This window comes from Dendroctonus ponderosae, unplaced genomic scaffold (assembly GCF_020466585.1).
Source record: "Dendroctonus ponderosae isolate FM_Combo_2020 unplaced genomic scaffold, Dpon_F_20191213v2 Dpon_F_20191213_1, whole genome shotgun sequence".
In the NCBI taxonomy this organism is placed as follows: domain Eukaryota; kingdom Metazoa; phylum Arthropoda; class Insecta; order Coleoptera; family Curculionidae; genus Dendroctonus; species Dendroctonus ponderosae.
Window position 1 is genome coordinate 30,004,033 of NW_026017110.1, and position 6,933 is coordinate 30,010,965.

The following is a 6,933-nucleotide window of genomic DNA, read 5'->3' on the forward strand; positions in this document are numbered from 1 at the left end:
GGGGAGTGCGTTGCTAGAAGAAATGTTTATGTCGGCTAAGGTGAAATTTCTTCCGGGCCTGTTTCGATAAAATTTTGAATGTCTTCAATTTCGTCATAATCCTGAATTTCCTCGCTTTAACGGCCGTAACTGTTCTGTTCGGCTGGCGTATCAAAGTGCTGATCGTCGTAGGTGTCATAATGGCTTTGCGCATGAGAAGAATAATAACTCGGATAATTAGAATTATCGTTATGAATTATTGGTCGTTGTGCCATCGAATCATTTGCGTGAAGTTCTTGGAAAACAAAATTGGGTTTTTGATTTGGCTGTTGTCTGAAATAATTGGTCTGGTTTGAGAAATTTGGTCTACCAGTTCGCAAAGTGGGGTTTCTGGACACTCCTGAGATATCCATAGGTTCGGGTTTCGGCAATTGATGGGGTGGGATTTGCTTTGGTCGAAATACATTTTGAGAGGGGCCAAAGACTTGCTGATTTGTGGGGTATGTCCTGGGTGGTAATTGCATGGGGCGCAATTTTTTTTCCAGTTTAGTTCCAACTCGTTTCCGATTACTCGGGTGGTCAATTACACCACCAGCTTTAATCACTCTTATAATTGTAGAACGGCTAAGTTTGGTCAATTCAGAAATTCTCTTAAAAATGCAATTTACCAAAGAATCACCATTTTCAACTTTTAAACAAGAGAATATGTTTAAAGTAATCCTTTGAGTTTGAACGTGTAACGGCCATTTGCACCAGTGAAACTAAGGGTCACCTTAACTTAAGAGTGACCGTAAAGTGATAGAATTCGTTTGCACCACTCTCACCTAGCGTTAAGGCAAACCGTAACAGGCAAATAATTGCCTAATAAGGCCTTGATGTTGTGGAACCTAAACTCTGCCTAACGTCAGTTTCGGAGGATTTTTGAGTTTGAGGTTCAAACAGAACTGTTATTACATCATTGTTGCAGTATTTTGTTGTAAACAAGCCGATTTGTCGTTATCAGCAGATATTAATTTATTATGAATGTGTTAACTAATGATCTGTTATTTGTTGATGATGATGACTTCGATCAAGTGCGAGTTTCTAGACGAATTTACGAGAGAACACATTATTTTAATAGTTTTGATGATGTTCTGTTTTTTTCAACGGTTTCGCGTCACAAAGTCCACCGCACTTTTCATATTAAACCTGATAGAAGAAGAAATAGAGTTTCCATTAGATATGTAAGTAAAAATCAGTTTGTTGATATGTAGAGTTGAAAATATTAAATTTTATATTACTTTACAATGTAAACTTTGTGTAACGGAGAATAACTATGTCCAGGTACATTTAAAATAGATGTAACGTGAATACAAATCACGTCTAGTACATTTTTTAGGAACAATAGTGTTGCGCCAATAAACCAATTGCTTGTTTTCCTGCGATTTTGTGCTACTGGAGCTCACCTTGTTTGCATTGGAGATTTTAGTGGAATTCACTTGTCGACTGCATCTAGAATAGTTGTCAGAGTGGGAAGCACACTTGCCCGATTATATAGTAAATTCGTTAAAATGCCTTTAGTCGATAACATCAATGAATGCCAGTTGAAATTTTATAAAAAACCTCGCTTTCCCCGGGTAGTTGGAGTAATTGACTGTACTCATATAAAAATTGAGTCACCAGGTATGTTTGTACGATACTATTTCACACACGATAAAATACGTATGACAAGTAGTGTAATAACATGAGACCTTAAATCATGTACTTAGGTGGATCGGATGCTGAAGTGTTTAGAATTCGAAAGGGCTATTTTTCAATAAACGTTCAGGCTAGGTGATGCTGCTTTAAAGCTTGGCTTGTTAATGTGGTAGCCAGCTGGCATGGATCAATTCACGACGCTATCATATTCAACAACAGCAAAGTGAAGAACGAGTTTGAAAACAACTTATTTCGTAACTCCATTTTATTAGGTAAGTAACCTATGAGGATGTTTGTTCTTTTTATATGTACCTCGTATATTTAAACGATATATGCATCTGTTAATTTCTGTTTATAGGCGATGAAGGATATAACATAAGGCCGTATTTATTAACTCCGTTACAACAGCCTGCAAATCGTGCAGAGCAATTATGCAACGAGTCGCGTATACGGACAAGAAATATAACTGAACGGCTATTTGGTATCTGCAAAAGACGATTTCCAGTTCTTGCATACGGTTGTCGTCTAAAACTAGATACGGTCTTAATAATAATAATTGCTACTGCAGTTCTTCATAATATATGTTGAGAACAACATGAGGAAGAGCCACCTGATCCCGAAGATGTTGAACGATTTATACGTCTTATGCTTGATAAAGTACCCAACATTCCACTCGCTTCCAGCAACATATTGTCGCAAGGGAATCAAAATAGGAGGGACTTGACTGATTCCTATTTTAGATTCATTGGTGAATAGCGATGAAGTGAATTGAAACAAACTGAATGAGTAAAAACAAATATAAAATTGATTATTTGTTTAATGTTTTTGGAGTATTTCGATTTCTAATCGTAACTGTTCCTGCTGCAACTCGAACAGGATTTTGTCCTGCTCCCTTTTCGCCAAAAGGTTTTGAAGCTCCTCTTAGCCTTATTCGCTTCAAACTGGGAGTCTACAGTCTGTGGAACTTGTGACGGTCTGCGCCTTTTTGCCCACGTGCGTTTTAAACACGGCGTTTTCGGTTGACCAACATTCCCCGAAAATAATATCATAATAGCATTTTTCTAATCTGACTAAAACGATAATACGTATTGATCAATTTAGATATTTAATTAATAATTTAGTAATATATGCAAACAAATTAGTAAGATAACAAAATGTAATATCAATGTTATTATACATAAACAAAAAATAAACAAATATGCAGTTTTTGGAAAACTCGATAAGTACGTATTATGAGAACAAAAATTAGATTAAATTATTAAGAAAAAATAACATTTTTAGATAAAAAGATTAGTATATTTCGAACATCCACTTCCTCATCATCGTCCTGTCCTACCTCATCAGCACTATTGTCAACAGTAATGGCAGGTTCTTTCATAACTTTATCATAAAAAGTAGTAACTTCATCCGTAAGATCCATGCCACGTAAGAGCTTTTTAACGTCACTTTTCTTGAGGTCACTATCATGATTCACTGCTGGAAGCTTTTGAGCTTCTGATATCCGATTAGCGTTTTTTACAGCTTTTTTGAAACCACTAACTTTTATGTCATAACCAGCATATAGGGTGATTCAAAATTGGTGCTATTCCTCTGAAGGTGTTGTCTGGCGCTGTTAAGAGTACAGAAAAAATAGCAAAAGAAATTAATTGTTATTAAAAACTGAGAAATTTGCAAAAAACTATATCAGAAATACGGCAGCAATGTTTTTCACGGTAATCTGCCTAATTAACATTGCGCAAATACTTGTTGCTTCGTAATTATTTTAAACTCAGGTAACCATGGAATTATACAGACTGACAATAAGATAGACAAGGATATACGGTCAATTCAACAATATTTGTTGACGAAATGTCAACCTGTTCTCATAACCTCGAATATCGGTGTTTAAAAATCAACCATACAACACCAAACATTTGAATGGTTAACTCCAAACAAGCTAGTGCCTGTGTAATCTCCTTATTATCCACTCTTATCAAGCAGCTTCTCGTATTCAGTTAATTAACTCCTGCTCCATTTGTATCTGCTTGTGCTGTGTGTATCGTACAAACGTGGTTGGAACGTACCCCTCCTCGATATTTATTTGGTGCTTGGGAAAGTATCAGTTATTGTGCTCTGAGTACCTCTGGAAGGCCCTGATTCGATTATGTCCAATACTTGTTCCTCTGTGTCTGGAACCCGAACATGGATTGTCGTCCACTATCTTCCTGGAACTACTCCCCTCGCCCTTAGTTGGGGTGAGTTCTTTCCGCTTGTGCTATGTAGTTTGTGGCATTTCCTCTGAACTAATCGCATATCCACAAATTCGTGAAAGGAAATTCAAAGTAAGTCACAGTTTGACAAAATATTGTTATGATTGACAAGGGCTATCCACCTGTAACTATCTGTTAATGACAAAAAACATCACTGCCGCTGTGCCTTTTCATCAAAAAATTGTAGAAGAGAACTTTTTGATATTAAAAATTTTCTTAATTTGAAGCACAGATCGTAATTTTTCTTTTTGAATGCTTGAGTATTCCAATATGCTACCAATCAAACATGGAACAATTTCAAAATAATGCTTAATAACAATGTTGAAATTCGATCTTCAACTGTTAATATCTTCTTGAAATTTTTGAAAGAAAAATTTTCAGTATTTTCTTCGTACTCCCCAAGGGCGCCTCTATCACCCCTTAAAAGGAATGAGGCCAATTTTTAATCACCCTGTATGTAGTGCTTACTTTGCAAATAACTGTCTTTTCCTTTTCTGGTACGTTAAGACCCGAGCTTCGCTTATTTTGAAAGGTAGCTTTTTCTTCACAATGCTCTGCGATACCAACTTATAATCAAACGTATTCCAGTCCTGTCCCCAAATATTGATTGTTCCATGGTTTTTCAAAATCTCGTGACACTCCCTCGGTACTAAAATTTCTTCTCATCTTCGATATTCTTTCTCCACTCTTCCAAAAACTCTGTCTGGAGACATGAAACTATGACCTCTTATGGGAAAAAATGTTTTATTTCCTTAAAAACTCTAGACTGTTCCAAAAAATAGATACGGACTGTCATTATAGTACTGTTCTTGTTTTGAGAGGAGCAGTAGTCTGAAAATAACTCCGAGATCAATTCATTCTTGCCTTCGTCAAACAATGTGTTTTCAAGCTTGCTTAGATAATGGAACAGACCAGAAGCTATTTCGTTGCTACCCCTACCGGTACCCGGTTCGTAACCTATCGAGTTTTAAAAAAAAACGCGCATAGTTATCGAGTTTTGAAGAACCGCAGAAATTTGTCAATGCTGTACCTCTGGTAGTTACGGTGTTTTCATGAATCTGACGCTACCAGCTGGTCGGGCATTGAATTTTTTGAAACTTAATTTCGGTAAAAATGTTCTTATCGAATTTCAAAAAAGGGTACTGAGTTTGGGTCCACGCCAAATGTTCATCTCGCCAAGTGGTAGCATTTGTTTCTATATTTTCCACAATATGCTTGAAATTGTGGATTACATTAATTAACAGACATTTTTCTTAAAATGAAAAATTTGGCGCCCGTTTTTTATTTTCTAACGGCATATTTAATTCTATTCGTCACGTGCACAATGTGGGGTAAACTTAAAAGACTGGATTCGTCCTAAAGATAAAGGTTAATTTGGGAAGAAAAGGCGGAGCAAAAGTCAATATATCACTTTTAGCAATGTTGCCAGGTGAAACTTCATCTTAGCTAAGTATCACTTAGGCCCGGTTGCACAAAAGCAAGTTCAACGATGGTTCAATTGAACCGTCAGTTACCGGTGAACCAGAGTTCAATTTTCAGCGGTTGTACGGCGCCGATCCGAGTTCGGTTCAGTTGAACTCGACTATTCAATTTTTTCCTAGGTTTGGCGCTTCCCAATGTCGGTAAAATGTGGTATATTTGGCTTTCTTTCATTGGCAACTATGTTGTCAGTCCAGCATATTTTTTTTTGTGGGCGGAGGTGGAAAAATACGTTTACGTGCACCTGGGAATGTGGCCCAGGTAGTGTGGGGCTCGGGACCTCTAATGTTTTGAGGCCCCCTACCCACTAAAAAACCACCCCTGCGTGGTTCACTCACACACCCTCCGGTACTGTCCTGGAGGATATTCTTCAGAGGGTGTGCTGACTTTCTTCCTAAATATACCTTCTCTCCTCTCTTTCTTTCCTTTCTACTATCCTATCCATTCCTCTGGCTATAATTTCACACTCTTTTCTTCCTTTTAGCATATTGCGCACCAGGTTTAATGGTGCCACTTTTGTTTCCAGTTCTATCTCCATCTCCATCCTTTCCTTTCCGAATCTAACGCATTCGAAAAGCGTGTGTTCCGCTGAATCGCGGTCGGAATCGCCGTAGACGCAGCGCGAACTCGTTCTCTTTTTGATGCGTTGCAAGTAAGTACCAAAACAACCGTGGCCCGTCAAGAACTGGGTTATTGCGTATGTGATTTCACCATGTTTTCGAGCGAGCCAAGGTTTTAACTCGAATGAGTTTTATCGTCCATTCCGCAGTCTCCCTTCCGCCGCTCCATTCTCTTTGCCACTCCTCGATAGACCTTTCCCTTTCTTCGTCCCTTATACGTTTAGCCTCGTCCTTTTCCACGATTCTATTGGCTGGACGTCAGTAGCTGGGCGTTCCTGGCTTCTTGCAGAGCTTGTCTCCATACGGGAGCAGCGTACGTAAGAACGGATTGGGTTGCCATTGACAACACTCTCCGTTTGGAGCACGCTGAGCCTTTTATGATTGGCAATATAGCCTGAAGCGCCTTAGCTGTTTTGTTGCACTTAGACACTATTTGTCTTACGTGATTTTCGAACCTCAATTCATAATCGAGTGTAACTCCTAAATATTTGACCGTACTGGAAGGTACGATCAGATGTTCACCAAGCCGAAATTTTATCTCTCGCCGATTTTTGTAACTATGGCCGAACACCACCGCGACCGTTTTTTCTGGAGCCAATTCCAGGCCATTGGCCACCATCCATTTTTGAACCGAATCCAACGCAGTATTTCCGGACGTCATGCTTTCCTCTATTGTTTTTGCTTTCACAATTATCGCCAAGTCGTCAGCGTAGCAGACGAGTTCGACATTCCTATCTGTTGTAATTTTTATCACGTCATCATAGAGTATGTTCCACAGGGTCGGGCCCAGAACCGAACCCGGCAATTCTTTCTCTATTGTAGAATAGTTTATCTCGGCGGTGTTTAACGTTCTTGATGCATAACAGATTGGGTGGTTGTCTTGAGATAGAATTCCTGAAATTGCAAAGTTTAAAGCATCGGATATTAGT

General features: G+C 38.5%; 1 long non-coding RNA gene across 1 annotated transcript; it reads left to right on the forward strand.

The window, feature by feature from the left end:
* The first annotated feature begins 6 nt into the window (after nt 1-6).
* LOC125502419 lies at nt 7-2,480 on the forward strand. The gene is made up of 2 exons (XR_007280187.1): nt 7-1,928; nt 2,015-2,480. It is a non-coding gene; the product is annotated as an uncharacterized LOC125502419 (long non-coding RNA).
* Nucleotides 2,481-6,933: the final 4,453 nt, after the last annotated feature.